Consider the following 20,427-nt stretch of genomic DNA (forward strand, 5'->3'; position numbering starts at 1 on the left):
AATAGTAAGATAAGATGATATGTACTGTCATTGAAGGATATTTAGGACATACTGTAGAATTTAAAACTTAGCTTTAGTATATATGATATGATGTTATTTACAACCCAAAAAAGGAGAACCCACAAAATAATTAACCAAGTTCTAGGGACATGTGATTCAGTTAGTAGAGTGATTATGAGGCAACCCCATGTGAATAATTTACAAAGGAAAAGGTCAGCACCTATTCCTAGGCTCTAAAACACCTCAGATAGACCTGGGATATGAAAAGATCAGAGTGGTCCCGGTGCAGTGGCTCATGCCTGTAATCCCAGCACTTTGGGAGGCAGAGACAGGCGGATCACCTGAGGTCAGGAGTTCAAGACCAGCCTGGCCAACACAGTGAAACCCCGTCTCTATTAAAAGTAAAAAAATTAGCTGGGCATGGTGGCGGGCGCCTGTAATCCCAGCTACTCGGGAGGGTGAGACAGGAGAAACGCTTGAACCCGGGAGGTGGAGGTTGCAGTGAGCTGAGATCACATCATTGCACTCCAGCCTGGACAACAAGATCAAAATTCCGTCTTAAAACAAACAAACAAACAAACAAAACAAAAAAAAAAAAAAGAAAAGAAAGAAAAGAAAAGGTCAGAGAGATGAGAGATGAGAGGGGAGACTTCCAGGGGAAGGGAAATTTCTGTTATTCACATTCAAGTGTAGAAAGAGTGAAAACCAGGTATATAGTCCCTATAGTTAAAAGGGGGGTCTGGATCATGCCCAGGAAATATAAACAGAGGAAAGGGGTCAACTAAGTGCTTTCTGTGGGAGCCAGAAAGTGCTACTGCACTGAGCAAAGCCACCTCTTTCTGCGTGGGCAAGGTCAGGGATGGGTGAGGGTTTCCCTTGGGCTGGGATAGGCATGTGGGAGAGAGAGGCGCTCAAGTCCTGCCCAAGTGGACCCAGCGGCAAAGGTGAGGGACCCCAATTGCAGGTGTATGTGTTGCTTGGGCTCCTGGGAGCCACAGTTGGAGCTGGCATCCCTGGGGACCAAATACACAGCACACAGCAGAAGAGACATCCCCAGAGCTGGGAAGGTCTGGATCAGGTGTATTCGTTTCTTAGGGCTACTGTAAGAAAGTACCACAAACTGGGTGGTTTAAAACAACAGAAACTTGTCTCACAGTTCTACAGACTCAAAGTTCAAAATCAAGGTGTCAGCAGAGCCATGCTCCCTTTAAAGTCTCTAGGGAATAATCTTGCCTTGCTTCTAACTCCTTTGGTTGCCAACTTTGGCATTCCTTGGCTTATGCAAGCCCTGCCTCTGTCTTCACATGGCCTTATTTCACCTGTGCCTCCTCTGTGTTTTCAAATTTCTTTCCTTGTAAGGACACCAGTCAAAGGATTTAGGGCCCATCGTAATCCAGTATGACCTCATTCGAGTGCAGTGGCACCATCTTGGCTCACCGCAACCTCACCGCAACCTCCGCCTCTCAGGTTCAAGCGATTCTCCTACCTCAGCCTCCCGAGTAGCCGGGATTACAGGCTCGCACCATCATGCCAGGGTAATTTTTGAATTTTTAGTAGAGATGGGGTTTCACCATGTTGGTCTGGCTGGTTTCAAAATCCTGACCTCAAATGATCTGCCCACCTTGGCCTCCCAAAGTGATGGGATTACAGGTGTGAACCACCACACCCAGTCTGACCTCATCTTAATTTGATTACATCTGCAAAGACCTCTTCTCTAAATAAAGGCACATTCACAGGTACTGGGGTTAGGAGTGCAACATGTCTTTTGGGGCTGCACGCAGTGGCTCACACCTATAATCCCAGCATTTTGAGAGGCCAAGGCGGGTGGATCACCTGAGGTCAGGAGTTTGAGACCAGCCTGGCCAACATGGTGAACCCGCCTCTACTAAAGATACAAAAAATTATCCAGGCATGGTGGTGGGCACCTGTAATTCCAGCTACTTAGGAGGCTGCGGCAGAAGAATCGCTTGAACCCGGGAGGCAGAGGTTGCAGTGAGCTGAGATCATGCCACTAAACTTCAGCCTGGGTGACAGAGTGAGACTCTGTCAAAAAAAAAAACAAAAACAAAAAAAGTTTTTTGGGGAACAGAATTGATCCATAACACAAGTGACCAAACCCAGGAGAAGCCAGCTGTAAAATCTGCCAGGGTGGGAGCCCAAGACCACTCAGTAAATGAGAGCTGTCTAATGGTCTAATGCCCTCATGTCTACTCCGCCCTCTGGCCTTGGCCTTGGGAAGCAACAGTCAGCAAGGGAGAGGCAGTGGGGATGGGCAAGGAGCAGGACAGATGGTCACACCTGTCTCCCTAAAAGAAGACAGCCAAGAACTGCAAGCTGTAGCGGGAAAAAGATGTTCTATCTATAAATAAGCACTAAATTGTTAATTAATATCTTGGACTGAGCATTCCAAAAAAAACTTCTTATTTTGGAAATGTTTAAGCATACAAAAATAGAGGAAACAGAATACTGAGTTGCCTATGTACCCATTGCCCAGCTTCAACAATTATCAACTCATGGCCGATCATTTTTTTAAATCTACACCCTCACCCACTCCTCCCTCTCATAGGCTTCTTTTCACGTAAATCTCAGATGTATAACCTGGAGATATTTCATTCAGTTATTTCAACATGTCTCTGAAACATAAAAACTGTTTTAAAAGTAAAACAACAACAGACACTGAGGCCTACCCGAGGCCTTAGGTAGGGAAGAGGGAGAGGAGCAGAAAAAAAATAACTCTTGAGTAGGCTTAGTACCTGGGTGATAAAGCAGTCTGTACAACAAACCTCCATAATATGAGTTTACCTGTGTAACAAACCTGCACATGTACCCAAGAACCTAAAATAAAAGTTTAAAAAATAAAAATTTAAAAACTCCACATTATTATAACCTCAAAATTAAAAACAATCCCTTAATATCAAATATCTACTGAATGTTCAAATATTCCTGTTTGATGTGTAAAACTTTTCATGTTTTCTTTGTTGACCTGAAGATCCAAAAAGATCTCTTTACACATTGCAATTAGTAATTTAGTCACTTTTAACCTGTAGGTTCCTCTCTCCTCCTCACCTTTTATTCTTACTTTTTGTAAAGAAACTGAGTGTTGCTGGGTGCGGTGGCTCACACCTGTAATCCCAGCACTTTGGGAGGCGGAGGTGGGCGGATCACGAGGTCAGGAGATTGAGACCATCCTGGCTAACACGGTGAAACCCAGTCTCTACTAAAAATGCAAAAAATTAGCTGGGCGTGGTGGCAGGCGCCTGTAGTCCCAGCTACTCCGGAGGCTGAGGCAGAAGAATGGCCTGAACCCGGGAGGCAGAGCTTGCAGTGAGCCGAGATAGCGCCACTGCACTCCAGCCTGGGCGACAGAGCGAGACTCCATCTCAAAAAAAAGAAAAGAAAAGAAAATTTAAAAAACGAAGTGTTTGTCCTATAGCATGTCCCAGTGTGGCTATTGCTTATTGCACTCCATGCTGTTCTTCTATCCTTACCCCTGTATTTTCTATAAATTGGATGTTAAATCTGGAGCAGTGATTCTCAAAGGTAGCCTACTACAATTATCTGGGGAGCGCTTAAAAACCCTGAAGCCGGCAGGGCGCGGTGGCTCACACCTGTAATCCCAGCACTTCGGGAGGCCGAGGCAGGTGGATCACCTGAGTTCAGGAGTTCGAGACCAGCCTGGCCAACATCGTGAAACCACAACTCCACTAAAAACACAAACATTAGCCAGGTGTGTTGGTGGGTGCCTGTAGTCCCAGCTATTCAAGAAGCTGAAGCAGGAGAATCATTTGAACCCGGGAGGCAGAGGTTGTAGTGAGCGAAGATCACGCCTCTGCACTCCAGCCTGGGCAACAGAGTGAGACTGGGTCTCAAAAAAAAAAAAAAAAAAAAAAAATAGTAATCATCAATAAATCAATAAATCAATAAATATCCCTGAAGCCCAGGCAAATCCAAGAGCAATTATACCAGAGACTCTGGGGGGAAATTGAGACACAGGAATTTAAAAACTACCTCAGATGATCCCAGTATGCAACCACTGAAAACCAGTGATCTACAGTTTTGATCAGATTCAGGCTCAGTTTTTTCCCCTCTGGCATAGGACAGTTTGCTGTGTACCTTACACTGGGTATTCAAAATTTCCAAATGGGCCCTCTGTCTTACAAGGAAGAAAATGTGGAAGTGTCCATCACCTATGACTGACCAGAGAGCCTCTAGAATGGCCCTATTCTTCATCTAGTGGCAAGAGATGATTACCTCCCACTCGACAAGTTCTTAAGAGACTACCTCTGGGAAGAGACTGCGTTTGGTGTGGCAGCGGTCGTGTGTGTGTGTGTGTCCATGAGGGGTTTTAGCCTTACCTCTGGCTTGTAAGCTTTAGATTGAGAATATGATCATGTATTAATTGTATAAGTCAGTGAAAAGAAAGAACAAATGATGGCTTTTTAACAACAAAATTTCATATTTTCTATTAAAAAAAGTATTTAAAAAGTACTCATCACAGAAAATTTGAAAAATTGGAGAAGAAAAAAAAAATCATCACCGGCCGGGCGCGGTGGCTCAAGCCTGTAATCCCAGCACTTTGGGAGGCCGAGACGGGCGAATCACGAGGTCAGGAGATCGAGACCATCCTGGCTAACACGGTGAAACCCCGTCTCTACTAAAAAATACAAAAAACTAGCCGGGCGAGGTGGCGGGCGCCTGTAGTCCCAGCTACTCGGGAGGCTGAGGCAGGAGAATGGCATAAACCCGGGAGGCAGAGCTTGCAGTGAGCTGAGATCTGGCCACTGCACTCCAGCCTGGGTGACAGAGCGAGACTCCGTCTCAAAAAAAAAAAAAAAAAAAAAAAAAAAAAAAAAAAAAAAAATCATCACCTATAAATTCCCCACTCAAAGATAACCATTGTCATGGAATTGGAGTTTATTAAGTGAAATAAGCCAAGCAAAGAAAGAAAAACTGTGTGTTCTCATTTTTTTGTGGGAGCTAAAAATTAAAACAACTGAACTCACAGAGACAGAAAGTAGAATGGTGGTTACCACAGGCTAGGAAGGATAGTTGGGGATTGGGGGAAGTGGGCATGGTTAATGGGTATAAAAAATAGTGCCAGGTGTGGTGACTCACACCTGTAATCCCAGCACTTTGGGAGGCTGAGGCAGGCGGATCACTTGAAGCCAGGAGTTCAAGACCAGCCTGGCCAATGTGGTGAAACCCGTCTCTACCAAAAATACAAAAATGAGCTAGGCATGCTAGCATGTGCCTGTAATCCCAGCTATTTGGGATACTAAGGCAGGATAATCACTTGAGCCCAGGAGGCGGAGGTTGCAGTGAGCCGAAATCACGCTACTGCACTCCAGCCTGGGTAACAGGGTGAGGCTGTCTCAAAAAAAAAAAAAAAGAAAGAAAAGTTAGAAATAATGAATAAGACCTAACATTTGATAGCACAACAGGGTGACTATAGTAAAAAATAATTTAATTTTACATTTTAAAAAAGAGCAGTAGAATTGAAGTGTTTGTAAGACAAAGGTTAAACACTTCAGGTGATGGATGTCCTATTTTCCTTGATGTGATTATTATACATTGCATGCCTGTATGAAAATATCTCATGTAACCCATAAATATATTCGCCCATTATGTATCCACAAAAAATAAAAACTTAAAGCTGAAAATAAAACAAAAAAGCCAAAGATAACCATTGTTAGTATTTGGTCTATTTATCTCCAGTCTCAATGTTATGTATTTTTAAACTTAGGGACAAAACTCCTTCCCTTGATTTTTTAACCTTCCTCTCTCTGGCCTGGTCACAGTCACTAGATACCTATATATTAATATTTGTCCTCTGTCCAGGGCCGGGCACAGTGGCTCACACCTGTAATCCCAGCACTTTGGGAGGCCAAGGTGGGCAGATCACCTGAGGTCAGGAGCTCAAGACCAGCCTGGCCAACATGGTGAAACCCCATCTCTACTAAAAATACAAAATCTCAGCTGGGTGTGGTGGCAGCCGCCTGTAATCCCAGCTACTCGGGAGGTTGAGGCAGGAGAATGACTTGAACCGAGCAGGCGGAGGTTGCAGGGAGCCGAGATCATGCCATTGCACTACAGCCTGAGTAACAAGAGCGGAACTCTGTCTCGAAAAAAAAAAAGAAGGAAGGAAGGAAGGAAGGGAGAAAAGAAAGCTTCAATAATATTCCATAATACTTATTTTATTACTATATTATAATAATTGACATTTATCCTTTATCAGTTGTAATCCTCACAAAATCTTGACGACGTGAGTTCTTTTATCATTCCCATTTTATAGATCAGGAAATAGGTTTGGAAAAGATAAATATCTTGCCCAAAAACGTAGCATGTCCAATCTTCTTTCCCCAACTAGATGCTGGGATGAAGCTGGCCAAGGGAGTGTCTTCTCCCTGAAGTTGCAAGTATTTCAGAACCAAGAGCCATGCAGAGTCCTGAGTTAAAGAGAGAGCCAACAGTGATGTTTCAGAGAAGGGCAAGAGCTCACAAGCTGATCCCGGAATCCACACAACAGACACTGAGAATCTGTCAACTACAGAGATGAAAGCAGGGATGATGCATGGAAGGGAGGGAAGTTTCCAGGCTAACACCTGGGGTAGTGGTGTCACTCCTGTCTGTGTTTAGCATGTCCAGAGGGGCCAGGTGTGGGTGGGCAGTCCAGAGCTGGAACCAACCCATTTCAATGCACTGCTTAGTACAGAATGCCAAGTAAAGGCTTTCCTTATTTCTTTGAAACAGTGCTGCCAAGTAATTGTCATAGAACATTTATGGTCTGTCCTTCCGCCCCTCCCTTCCTGCTTTCCCCTGGAATAGCAAGCAGAGCAGGTTGTAAAGGTCAGAACCTTTTCCTGGGTGCTCTGGAGTAAATAAAGCCATTTCCTCCTGCCTACAATGATGAGCTATTCCTAGTGGAGTAATCTTGACTCTGACCTATGGATTTGTGCACCTAGAAAGGATTTACTTTACTTAGTTAAGAGTTTGGAAGAAATGCTTTCTGTGTACTGCATAATTATCCAATGTCTGTTTCTTAGTTATGTTTGCTTTATGGTTGCCATGGAAAGAATAAAACCAAATGAAAAAATGTAGCAACATGGCTGTCTACAAAACAGAAAAGAAATCTTAAAGATATTTTAAGAGGCAAAGATGCTACTTATTTTTTGTTATAGACAGCAGCCAGAAGGCTAAGAACCTTTTAGGTTTTCCTTGGTATGGCCAGGCAGAAGAGCTATTTTGAACAAGTGGCAGCAGAGGGCACTCTTCCTACAGGTTAGTTTCTATCCTCGCTTCTCCAAGGAAAACACTTGTTAAAATGCCTGTGTATATATATGTTAACAAGTTTACGGCCCTTTCAAAATACAGATGACAGATTAGGTGATTGATTGATAGATAGAAGAGAGATGATACAGATAGATGATAGATATGATAGATGAGAGATGACAGATGATAGTTGACATAATTGATAATTAGATGATAGATGGAAGATATGTAGAGACAGTTGATATAATCGACGATAGATGGTTGACAGATGGATATATAGTTGATATAGATCATTGATAGGCAATTAGATGATTGATAGAGGTATAGATGATAGTTGATATAATTGATAGATGATTGATAGATGGATATATTGATGATAGTTGATATAGATAGGTAATTGATAGATGATTGAGATATAGATGATACGTTGTAACCAAGGGAGTTATAGAGAAACGCCACACTCTGAGACTAATTCAGGAGTCCTTTTATTGCTGGTGACTGGGAGATGGCTAGAGCTCAAAATTCTCTCGGCCTCGAAGAAGGGGCTAGATTTCTTTTTATACCATGGTCTAACTAGGGGAGGGACAGCCTAGCTGAAGCAATTTTTACAGAAGCAGAACAGGCAAAATGTTAAAATTAAAAAAAAAATAATAATGGTTACAGAGATAGTTACAGAAAAAAAAAAGTTCCAGGTGCAGGGGCTTAAACTCACAAAGAGATAAATGCAGGGGCTTGGGTACCATCCACCGAGCACATCCCCAGGAGCTGCTGGTACAGCTTGCCTCAATATCTTATCAGTAAGTGCATTCCTGGATGTGCTTGGAGTCAACTTGCACTAGTTATTCCCTTAAGGGAGGGGGATAAGGGGGCTGCAAGTGAAGAAGCTAAAATGGAGTCTCTCCGGCTCTCTCAGCTAAGAGAGTCACTCAGGTTAAAACAGGGTAGGGTATCACATTCCCTACTCATGTTTTGGGGAATCAAATCATCGATTCTTCAGTAATAACAAACGGGTTTTATTGGGTTTTAAAACATATAAGTTTGATAGAAGCTATGCGCTGCTTTATAGTTAAGAAACCAATTCAATATACAAGCCTCGAAGACTAAATCTAACAAGAGAAGGGGTCCCCCTAGTCCAGTGATTAGTTAGCCATGGATTCCAGTTAAACATGTTTTGGTACCATGGGGTGTTATTTTCTCATTCCTGTTGACATCGATATAGATTTTCTCGAACTTTTTGGAGAGTATCCTTTACCACCCCAGACTGATTGGCACAGAAACGACTCTCTCCTAGAGTTGCGCATAACCCTCTTTGGGAGAGAAATAGCAGATCTAGGCCTTGGCGGTTTTGAAGTACTACTTCAGCTAGAGACTCTACCTGGGTATGTAGCATATTTATGGCTGACTGGAGATTGCTTAAATCAGCATCTACTTGCCGAGACAGGGACATTAGTCCAGTTTCTCCCTGAACAAGTGCAGCCATGCCAATGGCTGCTGATCCAGCTATGCTAAGGCCGGCCAGAAGGGGTACGAGGAGTGGGGCAGCTCTGCGAAACCTGGAATGTAATTCAGGGGGAGTGATGAGAAGTTGCCCTTCTGGCCCGCTGTACACGTAAACGTGGGGCAGTACATGAACTAACACACACAGGAGAGGTCCAGGTTCAGTCCCACTGACGCAACGAGTCTGAAGTGCAGGCCAGCCAGGTATTGTTGGATGCCTGGTAGGAGACTGAGGTGTTTAAGGAAGTAAGTAGAGACTGATTACAGGTAGCCTGAAAGGGAAAAGCAGGTAAGTTATACCCGGTGCTAGACAGGAGGCATTCCCTGACATGTCTCCTAGTGTAATGGCATGGGGCCGAGTACGACAAGAAAGAGAGTCAATTTTAATCATGGCTTCTACTCCTAATCCAACATAATATGGGGGTTTGGCATTTAGGCACAACCAACAATCCTGGGCTAATTTAGGCTGGGTGAGATTAAGGAGACGATGCACCCCATCCAGAATGGACATCAGGCTGGGTTGGAGATGTTGTCATTGTAACTGAGATCTGGAAACAAGGAGTGGTGGTGGGATAGTTAAATCGACCCTGTCTTGGTGCCTTTGGAACATAGGGTCACCAAAATCATTAAAGGTCCAATTGGCTTAGGAGGGCTCTATGGGACTAGGATCTTTTCCTAAATGGTGAACACAGTTCCAACATCAAATCCCAAGATACAAAGCCTTAATCCCCATGACATGCCGTAATACCATTGAGCTGAACCAGCGTTACGGACAGTTATAATAAGAGGGTTACAATTTCCCATAGTACATGGTCTAGGACGGGAAGTGCGAGTTATGGAGAGGACTGAGGACCAGGTTGATCCTCCAGGAAAAGTGGCTAGGGCTACACATGACCAGTGAGGGCAGAAAATCTGATAAGAATCTCGACAGCTAGAGTCAGGGGGATTTCCAGGACAGAGGTAAAAGTCAATGCTCTGGAGTCCTTTTTCTGCACCTCTAGAACTCCCACATCCAGTCCGGCTTTCTGTGTGTCCACATCCTGCAGCCAGGTCAACGTGTCCTGCTCCCATGACCGGCAGGTTGCGTTGTTCTTTGTGGGTGTGGGCAGGCTCTGGGAACAAAGCACATAAATCGACTGCAAGAGAGACTTTCTTGGAGGTTCCTGTCTTCCAAGTAGTGTTTGCAAACACAAGTCCTGTCATGAAAGAAGTGAGGAGAAAAGAGTAGGATGGAGCAGAGGGCATAATAGGTGGAAACAAACAAAAGAGGTAAATAAAAAGAATTAATTTGATGGCTTCACTCGACTTAGGCGCAGTTTTAAAGGGCCTGGCCCAGGCTTGGGGACCCATGTTTCCTGCTGGGCTCTGTTGGCCTTTTTGATGCGAGAGTGATGAATCCAAGCAGGAACGCCGTCCACCTTCAGAGCCGTCGGCGTGGTGAGGATGATAGTATGAGGTCCTCTCCAGGCAGGAGTGAATCCTTTTCTCTGGAACTTTTTAACATACACCAGGTCACTCCGGTCAGGAACTGGATTGGAGTGTGCTCCCCGGACAAGCGGCTGGATGATGTCTTGTACCTGTTGGAGAAGACTGCAAGTACTGTAACAGATTAGCTTGTGAGATTTCTGTTAAATGGGTATCCCTTAGCTTAGGCAAGATAGGTGGAGCCCTTCCATACATGACTTCAAAAGGTGAAAACCCAGCCCAGTAAGCGGTGCATCTTACTCTAAGAAGGGCTAAAGGAAAGAGCTTTACCCAATTCTCACCAGTCTCTAGGATTAACTTAGTAAGAATACCTTTTAGGGTGTGGTTCATGCATTCTACCTGTCCAGAGCTCTGGGGTCGATAGGCACAATGGAATTTCCATTGAATGTTTAATGCCTTGCTGACCAACTGAGCTATGGTCGAGATGAAGGCTGGTCCATTATCAGACCCTATAGCAACAGGCAGCCCATATCGAGGGATGACTTCATTGAGTAAAAGCCTAACTACAGTGGTGGCAGTTTCGTTTTTGGTGGCAAATGCCTCGGTCCACCCAGAAAATACTAGCACTAGGAGGTATTTATACCCTGCCCAGTGCGGTTTTATTTCTGTAAATTCAACTTCCCACCTTTCTCCTGGTGAGCCTCCCCAGAGGCGGTGGCCTGGGCTGGGCTTGGGACCTTGTTTGGCGTTTACCTGAGTACAAGCCGTACACCAGAGTGCTGCTTGGTTAGTTAGTCCTGAAGGTGGGGGATCTTGAAATGGCTCCTTTGAAGCTAGGCCAATTTTACTTCTCCCAAATGGGTGGTACAATGCAGATGACTGATTAAAGTTTTCCTGAGGGCTCAGGGCATGAAGATTCTGGAATGAGGAAGAATCCACCAACCTTCCTTTTACTGGCCTGAAGATCCAAAGCTTGTTTTTCTTCCTCTGGGGAGTATTCTGGGTAGTCTGGTAAGTCAGGTTGCGGAAAGAACACAGTGGGCAGCAGGGTCAAATGCGTGACTGGGAGTCGAGCTGCCTCTCCAGCTGCAGTCTGTTCTTTGGTCACCACGGGCAACGGCCGAGTCTTCTCTTTGATGTCCCTTGCAGTGAATTACAGCCACCTGCCGAAGAAGCCAAACAGCTTCAAGCAGGGTCAAAATTTCTTCTTTGTTTTTAACAGTCTTTCCTGTTGAGGTGAGTAGCCCTCACTCTTGATAGATGGCTCCGTGTACACGTACAGTAACAGAAGCATACCTGCTGTCAGTGCAGATATTAATATGTTTATCCTTACCCCATCAGAGAGCCTGAGTGAGGGCGACCAATTCAGCCTTCTGTGCCGAGGTACCTGCCAGCAGTGACTGGGCCCACAGTACATCTGTCTCCGTAGTAACGACTGCACCAGCCTTTCGTACTCCCTGTTCAAGGAAGCTGCTACTCTCTGTAGACACGGTGGCGTCCACCTCCTTTAGAGGCACATCTTGGAGATCAGGTCGGCCAGTTTCTGTAGTCTCTTACAGTTCTTGGCAGTAAAGGACAGGTGTGGTAAGGTCTGGATCAGGGAGCAAGGTAGCTGGATTTTTTTTTTTTTTTTTTTTTGAGGCAGAGTCTTGCTCTGTCGCCCAGGCTGGAGCACAGTGGCCGGAACTCAGCCCACTGCAAGCTCCGCCTCCCGGGTTCCCGCCATTCTCCTGCCTCAGCCTCCGGAGTAGCTGGGACTACAGGCGTCCACCACCTCACCAGGCTAATTTTTTGTATTTTTTAGTAGAGACGGGGTTTCACCGTGTTAGCCAGGATGGTCTCGATCTCCTGACCTCGTGATCCGCCCGTCTCGGCCTCCCAAAGTGCTGGGATTACAGGCTTGAGCCACTGCGCCCAGCCAAGGTAGCTGGATTTAAACACCTTGTGGGAGAGAAGTTAAACGAGGCTGATCTAACAGTAAACTCTGATATTGTAGGATGCGAGCATTCAACATCCATTTGCCAGAAGCACTTCATAGCAAAGTCTCTATGGCATGAGGAGCTGTAAGAGTTAAATTCTGGCCCAGTCAGTTTATCAGCCTCCCTGGACCAAGCTTGCTGTTGCCACTATGGCTCAGACAACTTGGCCACCCAGAGTAGGCCACCAGGCGTCACCATGGTCCCAAAGTCTGAGTAAGTACCCCTTTAGCAAATCCCTCGCTCTCATGAACAAAAAGGTGAAATGGTTTTGAGATATTTGGGAAGGCAAGAGCAGGGGCCTCAGTTAATGCCTTCTTTAGATTGCGAAAAGCCTGCTCTTCTTTGTCAGTCCAAACTAGCGGGCCATTTCCTCCAGTAGCAGAGTACAGGGGCTTGGATATTTCTGCGAACGCCAATATCCATAAACGACAGTATCCCATGGCCCCCAGGAATTCACGTACTTGTCTCTTGGTGGTGGGAGTGGGGATCCGCAGGATGGTTTCCTTCTGAGCACTAGTGAGTGCCCCTTTTCCTTTGTTTATCTCGTACCCTAAGTAGGAAACTCTGGGAAGAGTTTGGGCCCTCTTGGCTGAGACCTGACACCCGAGTTTCTGAAGGAGGTAAAGTAGGTCCCTAGGGTGTTGCAGGCAGCTGTCAGTAGTTTCAATAGCCAATAACAGGTCGTCTATGTACTGGAGAAGAGTGCAGTTAGGGTGACTGGCTCGGAATGGTATAAGATCTTGTTGGAGGACTTTCCCAAAAAGGATGGGGGAATTTTTAAAACCCTGGGGTAACCGAGTCCAGGTTAATTGGGTGGTGTCTCCTGAGCCAGGATCTGTCCATTCAAAAGCAAAGATAGGTTGGCTTTTGGGGGCCAGAAGAATAGTAAAGAAAGCATCCTTTAAGTCACAGACCGTGTATACTGTATGTTCTGGCGGAAGCAGGCTGAGTAAAGTATAAGGGTTAGGGACAGTTAGATGGACGGTGACTGTCCGCTTGTTAACTTCCCGCAAGTCCTGAACCAGCTGGTAATCATTTGTCCTAGGTTTCTGGACTGGCAAAAATGGAGTATTCCAGGCAGACTGACATGGTGTGAGTATACCAGCTGGTAATAGTTGATGAATATGGGGATTGATTCCCTCTCTAGCCTGCTGACTCATAGGATATTGTTTTACCTGAACTGGCAGGGTGGTGGCCAGCAGTTCTACAACTACTGGCAGATGGTGCTTTGCCAGTCCTGGGCGGTTTGACTCGGCCCAGACTCGAGGAAACAGAGTCTGTAAATCCAGTAGGAGAGGATTAGTTTTATTCTCCAGTGGTTGTGAGGGTGAAACTAAAGAGATACTTCTCCAACAGAGGGGTGGTTAGCAGGAGCTGGGCGGTAGCAGGTGCTAGGTCCCCTAACATGAGGTGAGTTTGTTAGGCCGAGACGGAGATGGATGCCTGCAACTTATGAAGCAGGTCTCATCCGAGGAGGGGGAAAGGGCACTCTGGGACCACGAGAAACGAGTGGGTTACTCTTTCCTGTCCCAAACTCACCTCTCGTGAGTGGGTGACTGGATATTCCTGAACAGTTCCAGTAACCCCTTGCACAGCCACCGTTTTATTAGAGACACTGCCCAAGGGTGTTTGCAGGACCGAGTGTTCCACCCCGGTGTCAATTAGGAAGCGTACAGCTGGTCCCCCACTGTGGCGGTCACCATGGGCTCCTGGGGACCAAGGGAGAGGGAGCCCCGGCCCTGTCAATCGTCAGATTCCTCCGCAGCGGGGAGGACGAGGACCTTTTTCTTCTCTGGTTTTTCTTCTGGTTTTAATGGGCATTCCTTTTTCCAGTGTCCAATCTGTTTGCAATATGTGCACTGGTTTCTTTGTAGGGGAGCCCGCTCACCTTTTTGGCCTTCCTGGTGGGGACCCAGGGTCCCCTGGCCAGTGTTTTCTGATGGGGGTCCTTCCTTCTTGGCTCTCTGGATGGTGGCTACTAAGATTTTTGCCTGTCTTTTTGATGATTTATCAGCAGCTCTTTCAGCTGCCTAAGCTGACTGTTTTTGCTTTTCAAACTCTGGATTGTCATAAACTTTCTGGGTTATTTATAAAAGTTGGCTGATACTCATTTCAGCAAATCCTTCCAGCTTTTGTAATTTTAATATCAGGGGCTGCCTGAGTCACAAATGCCAAATCAATAGCACGGCTATTCTCGGGAGCCACCGGGTCAAAAGGGATGTAAGTCTGATAGGCCTCCAGGAGGCGTTCTAGAAATGCTCCTGGTGACTCATCAAGCCCCTGGACAACTTCAGTTGTCTTGGACAGATTCATGGGTTTTCCAGCGGCTCCCTTGATACCCGCGAGGAGATACCGGTGAAAATCATACAAAGCTCTCTTCCCACCCAAGGAGTTTGGATTCCAATCAGGCCAGGGAGAGGGAAAAGCCTCCTCAAGGAGGTACTGGGCTTCTTCCTCTGGTCTACCGGCTGATGTGAGGAAATACTTTCTGGCCTCTCTTCAGATACGGTCCCTCTCTTCACAGGTGAAAAGGGCTAAAAGGAGTTGCTGACAGTCATCCCAGGTGGGTCAGTGAGTCCGGAGCACGGACTCCATCAGTGAGGTCAAGACCTGGGGCTTTTCAGAGAAGGCGGGATTATGAGCCTTCCAATTGTACAAGTCAGAAGCAGAGAAGGGGACATAAACTAAAAATGGAGCAGCACACTCACTGTCCAGAGGGATTTGGGTATCTCTCAATGGGAGGAGTGGGGCCACCGCCTCTGGCCGAGGCCGCGATCAGGTGGCTATCGGTGGAGAGGCCACAGGGGATGTAGTCAAGGAGACATGGGAAGATTCTCGGGGAGCAGGAGGGTTGCAGGGCGGTGGACTTGGATGAGGAAAACTTTCCTTCTTCAGAAGGAGGCAGTACGGGAGGAGCCAAGGGTTTGGGCAAAACTGCAGTCTGGCTTTAAAGGACCTTGGAGGTGGGATCATGAATGGCACATGAGCGGAGCCATGGAGGAGGGCTCCGGACCAACTCTAGCCATTGATCAATGTAGGGAAACTGATTGGGGCGTCCAGGAGTTTCAGCAACGACCCATCACACAGCCTGGACAGTTGTGGGGTTCAGTGATCCTTCTAGGGACCACCCGGTTCCAAACTGTGACCAATCTACTTTACAGTGTCCGTAGTTTGCCTTTTTTAAGGTGGACTCCGTAATCCTCTGAGAAGCCCAGAAAGAAATACTGTAACATACACTGGAGAGGGCTCCAATCTCTACGGGGCTGGGAAGGAGAGTTTTCCATTCTGGAGGCAATTAACAAGGTTTCAGCAGAAATATTAAACCCAGCACAGACACAGATATTCACGGCCTGGGGGCTGTAGTATTGTGTCCAGAATGGGTAGGTTCTTGGTCTCGCTGATTTCAAGAATGAAGCCACGGACCATTGCTGTGAGTGTTACAGTTCTTAAAGATGGTGTGTCTGGAGTTTGTGCCTTCAGATATTCAGATGTGTCTGGAGCTTCTTCCTTCTGGTGGGTTCGTGGCCTCACTGACAGGAGTGAAGCTGCACACCTTCGTGGTGAGTGTTACAGCTCTTAAAGGTGGCATGGACCCGAAGAGTGAGCAGCAGCAAGATTTATTATAAAGAGTGAAAGAACAAGGCTTCCGCAGGGTGGAAGTGGACCCGATCAGGGTGCCACTACTAGCTCGGGCAGCCTGCTTTTATTCCCTTATCTGACCCCACCCACATCCTGCTGATTGGTCCAGTTTACAGAGAGCTGATTGGTTCATTTTACAGAAAGCTGATTGCTCCATTTTACAGAGAGCTGATTGGTCCGTTTTGACAGAGTGCTGATTGGTGCATTTACAATCCTTGAGCTAGACACAGAGTGCTAGACAGAAAAAGTTCTCCAAGTCCCCACTAGGTTAGCTAGATACAGCATACCAATTGGTGTATTTACAAACCTTGAGCTAGACACAGAGTACTGATTGGTGTACTTACAAACTCTGAGCTAGACACAGAGTGCTGATTGGTGTATTTCCGATCCTCTAGCTAGACATAAAAATTCTCCAAGTCCCCACCAGATTAGCTAGGTACAGAGTGCTGACTGGTGCACATACAATCCTCTGGCTAGATATAAAAGTTCTCCAAGTCCCCATCCGGCTCAGGAGCCCACCTGGCTTCACCTAGTGGATCCTGCACCCGGGCTGCAGGTGGAGCTGCCCGCCAGTCCCGAGCTGCGCCTGCCACTCCTCAGCCCTTGGGTGGCTGATGGGACCAGGAGCCACGGAGCAGGGGGCAGCGCCCATTGGGGAAGCTCGGGCAGCTCGGGCTGCGTAGGAGCCCACGGCAGAGGGGGGCTCGGACATGGTGGGCTCCAACTCCTGAGCCCTGCCCCGTGGGGAGGCAGCTGAGGCTCCACGAGAATTCGAGCACAGCACTGGTGGGCCGGCACTGCTCAGGGACCTGGTGCACCCTCTGCAGCTGCCAGCCTGGGTGCTAAGCCCCTCACTGCCATGGGCCAGCAGCACCGGCTGGCCCCGCCAGCCCGCCGCTCCATGTGCGGGGCCCACCAAGCCCGTGCCCAGGCCGCCAGAACTTGCACTGGCCCGCGAGCGCCCACACAGCCCTGGTTCCTGCCCGCACTTCTCCCTCCACACCTCCCTGGAAGCAGAGGGAGGCGGCTCCAGCCTCAGCCAGCCCCAGCCTCAGCCAGCCCAGAGAGGGGTTCCCACGGTGCCACGGCAGGCTGAATGGCTCCTCAAGTGCCGCCAGAGTGGACACTGAGGCCAAGGACGCACTGAGAGCGACGGCTGCTAGCACACTGTCACCTCTCAGAAGACAGTATCAGAAGAACAGTATCAGAAGAACAGACGTATTATAGCTAGAAGAAGTAGGAAAACAGCTATAGCTAATGCTTCTTGTTACATAAGATCTGCCTCCTCAGGGACCCCCCCCTTCCCTTAACTTACAGCCCAAATATCTCTGGTGTCTCCATGACTCAAAGGCAGAAAGTTCAAACTCGGCCCTTTCTTTTAAGGGTTTTAGGAGGGAAAGCAGTGTCAAGTCTTGAAGGGCTGGACTTGCTGTGACACAGGAAAACGAGATGTCCGGGGTAAGGGATGCGGATGAGGAGGAAAGGGGCCACTCCGCTCTTCCCTAAAGTAGGACAGCAGCCACGGAGGGATAGAACAAGAATCCAGACGGACGGAGTAAAGCAGTACGGGCGTAGGTTTCTCCGCACAGTGCCTTATCTAAGGGCATGGGAAAAGTTACAGGATGACAGAAAAGGTGAGCAAGGAGGTCTGCAGGGTGGCTATTTTGAATCCACCACTGGTCTAAGGAGGAGATGATCCAGTCATTGGGGCATGGAGTATGGCGACCTCAACACCAGCAATCTTTATGGTGCCAGAAATCCCAAATGGGCGAATGTCTTCCACATCCCTCCCCGTAACAACACCTGATTTGTTTCTGACAGAAAAGGCAGGACTGGGATGGCCAGCCCAAACGACTGATAAGAGATTTGACCTCCAGAGATACAAAATCTATACTAAGGACTCTGAAGAAGTCCTTGCTCAGTGTCTATTGTCCTGTTTGGTGTCTGTCTAAATTTTGTATGTCCGGTTGAGCAGGGCTGAACTGTGTTCGCACTGGGATATATGGGAATGACAAGGCAGCATGTGACTTCCAAAGTTAAGGTCACTTTGCAGTCTCGGATCGCTAAGCCAGTTGTCATGTTGTGAGGAGGCTCAAGTTGTCCTGTGGTGGGTCCCTGTGGCAAGGAACCGAGCTCTCCTGCTGACACCCAGCAGTGCCTTCCCAACTATTAGAGTGAGTCACCTTAGAAGCACATTCTCCAGCTCCAGTGCATCCTTTAGATAACTGCCACTCTGGTCACCATCTTGTCTACAACCTCATGAGAAACCTCAGCCAGAACCACCCAGCCAAGTTGCCTCTGAATTCCTGAGCCACAGAAACTGGGAGATAATAAATGTTTACTGTTCTAAGACTCTAAATTTGGAGTAATGTGCTATTCAGCCATAGAAACTGACACTTATGTCATCGTGCCTGACACTGCTGTCTCCGTGGTTTCACATCCCTGTGGTTAAAGCTCTCGAAGGGCTCATCATTAATTTCAGGATAAAATCCAAATCCCTTAACATAGCATAGGTCTTTTATGAACTGCCTCCTGCGTACCTCTCAGTCCCATCCGGCCCCCTCTGCCTTTCCTCCTTGTGTCACTCCAGCTACTCTGAAACACACTGCACCTTCCTAAATGAGGACAAATAAAATGGCCAGGCTTTTCATAGGATGCCCAGTGAAATTTGAATTTCAGATAAACAATGACTAATTTGTGTGGTTATACAACATTTGGGACATACTTATACTAAAAATATTGCATGACACATACTTATTCTTAAAAGTTATTATTTTATCTGAAATTCACATTTAATAGGGCATCCTGTACTTTCCGTTGCTAAATCTGGCAACCCTACAGATGTGAGCTGCTCACTTTCAGCTCCTGCTCAGCCCCCAGCTGGATCACTACATGTGCCCCATAGCTCCCTGCCCTACAAGACTTGGCCCAGACATCAGTGCCCCTAGAAAGCCTAGGCTAATTTCTCTGCACCATACACAACTAGGATGGGTCAGATGTGCCTGCTGCAGGTTCCCGCCCACCTGGCACACCTCTCTCATGCCACACACTTTGCAAGTATTTGCTTACCTGTCTCCATTACTAGACTCTGAGCTTCTTGAGGTCAGGCACTATCTTACTCACCACAACGTGGCTTCAGTGCCAAAAACATAGTATAATCACAGTTTACAATTACTTAAGATTTACTCTAAGCTAGTCGTTGTTCTAAGATGTTCTGCATGTATCAATTCATTGAATTTTCATATCAAGCCAAAGGAGGTACTATTAATAACCCACTTTTACTGGGGAGGAATCTGAGGCAGAAATAGCTTTTGCGACTTCTCCAGTGTCATTTGAAAATGGCAGGGAAGTTGGGGTTCAAAGCCAGGAGTCTGACTGCAGAACCTACACGTTAACAAGCTAGACACATTGCGTCTTTACAGTGTATCATAAGTGCTTGCCAAATGCATGTAAGAATTGACTATCCAGCTAAGTTTCTCCAAACTAGAGCACTGTCTTTAAGCAGGGACTTTGCTGCCTGTGCCCCTCCCAGCTCTCTCTCCAGTCACCACTACCAAGCACAATGCATGGTGCCTTCTTCAAAAGCAAATACCTTCTTGCTTCTTCAAATCCTGACTACAGATCCAGGGTAGCACCATATACCACACCTCCCTAAATAAACAATTGTTACAGGCAAGGTGCGGCAGCTCCCACCTGTAATCCCACTACTTTGGGAGGCCAAGGCGGGTGGATCTCCTGAGGTCAGGAGTTTAAGACCAGCCTGGGCAACATGGCAAAACCCCATCTCTACTAAAAATACAAAAAATTAGCCAGGCATGGTGGCACCTGCCTGTAATCCCAGCTACTTAGGACGCTGAGGCAGGAGAATCCCTTGAATCTGGGAGGCGAAGGTTGCAGTGAGCCCAGATCGCACCACTGCACTCCAGGCTAGGTGTCAGAGTGAGACCCCATCTCCAAATAAATAAATAAATCCATAAAAATAAAAAAATAAAAGTGGTTATAGCATGTGCCTTAGAAATACAAGCCAAAAGAGCACTGTAGTTATTACTGTGAGTTCTAGAGTAAAATTCCCTCAGCTTAGATCCTAACTCTACTGCCTATTACCTGTATGGTTTTGGATGAGGCCCTGAGACTTAGATTCTTCATCTGAGAAATGGAGATGCAGCATCTGGAACATAGCATGTCCTCAATAAATGTCAACTGTCACCATTGTCGTTGTCAATCCACTCAGCCCACAGGCAGGTATGTATGGGCCTGGCAAAAGAAGTTCAGAGGAGGCTGCAGGCGCAGGAGAGCATGTGGAGAGGCTGCGTGGAGCTGCGTGCTCGGGGGACTGCACACCCAGTGAAGTGCGTGAAGAGTGAGCAGTGATGAGTTCTGCGTCAGTGGGGCTGGGAGCGTGTGCGGGGCTGTACGTGGACATGCTGGCAAGGTGGGGACTGTGCACACGGAGGCTGCAGACGCTGGGGAGGGTGTGGGGGACTGTGCATGGGGCTGCCCTCACCTAAGGCAGCATGCTCCAGGAAGCGCAGAGGCAGAGGTACTGTGCTGGCTGGGGAGCACGTGGGGACACGCAGGCACTGCCCGCGCAAATGGCTTCAACCGCATGTCCCCCAGC

General features: G+C 47.2%; 1 pseudogene; it reads right to left on the bottom strand.

Annotated features, from left to right (window-relative positions):
• Positions 1-7,869: 7,869 nt before the first annotated feature.
• LOC115898207 overlaps positions 7,870-20,427 on the bottom strand; it is a 106,663-nt pseudogene continuing 94,105 nt past the window's right edge.

Source organism: Rhinopithecus roxellana, chromosome 6 (genome assembly GCF_007565055.1).
Source record: "Rhinopithecus roxellana isolate Shanxi Qingling chromosome 6, ASM756505v1, whole genome shotgun sequence".
Taxonomy (NCBI): Eukaryota; Metazoa; Chordata; class Mammalia; order Primates; family Cercopithecidae; genus Rhinopithecus; species Rhinopithecus roxellana.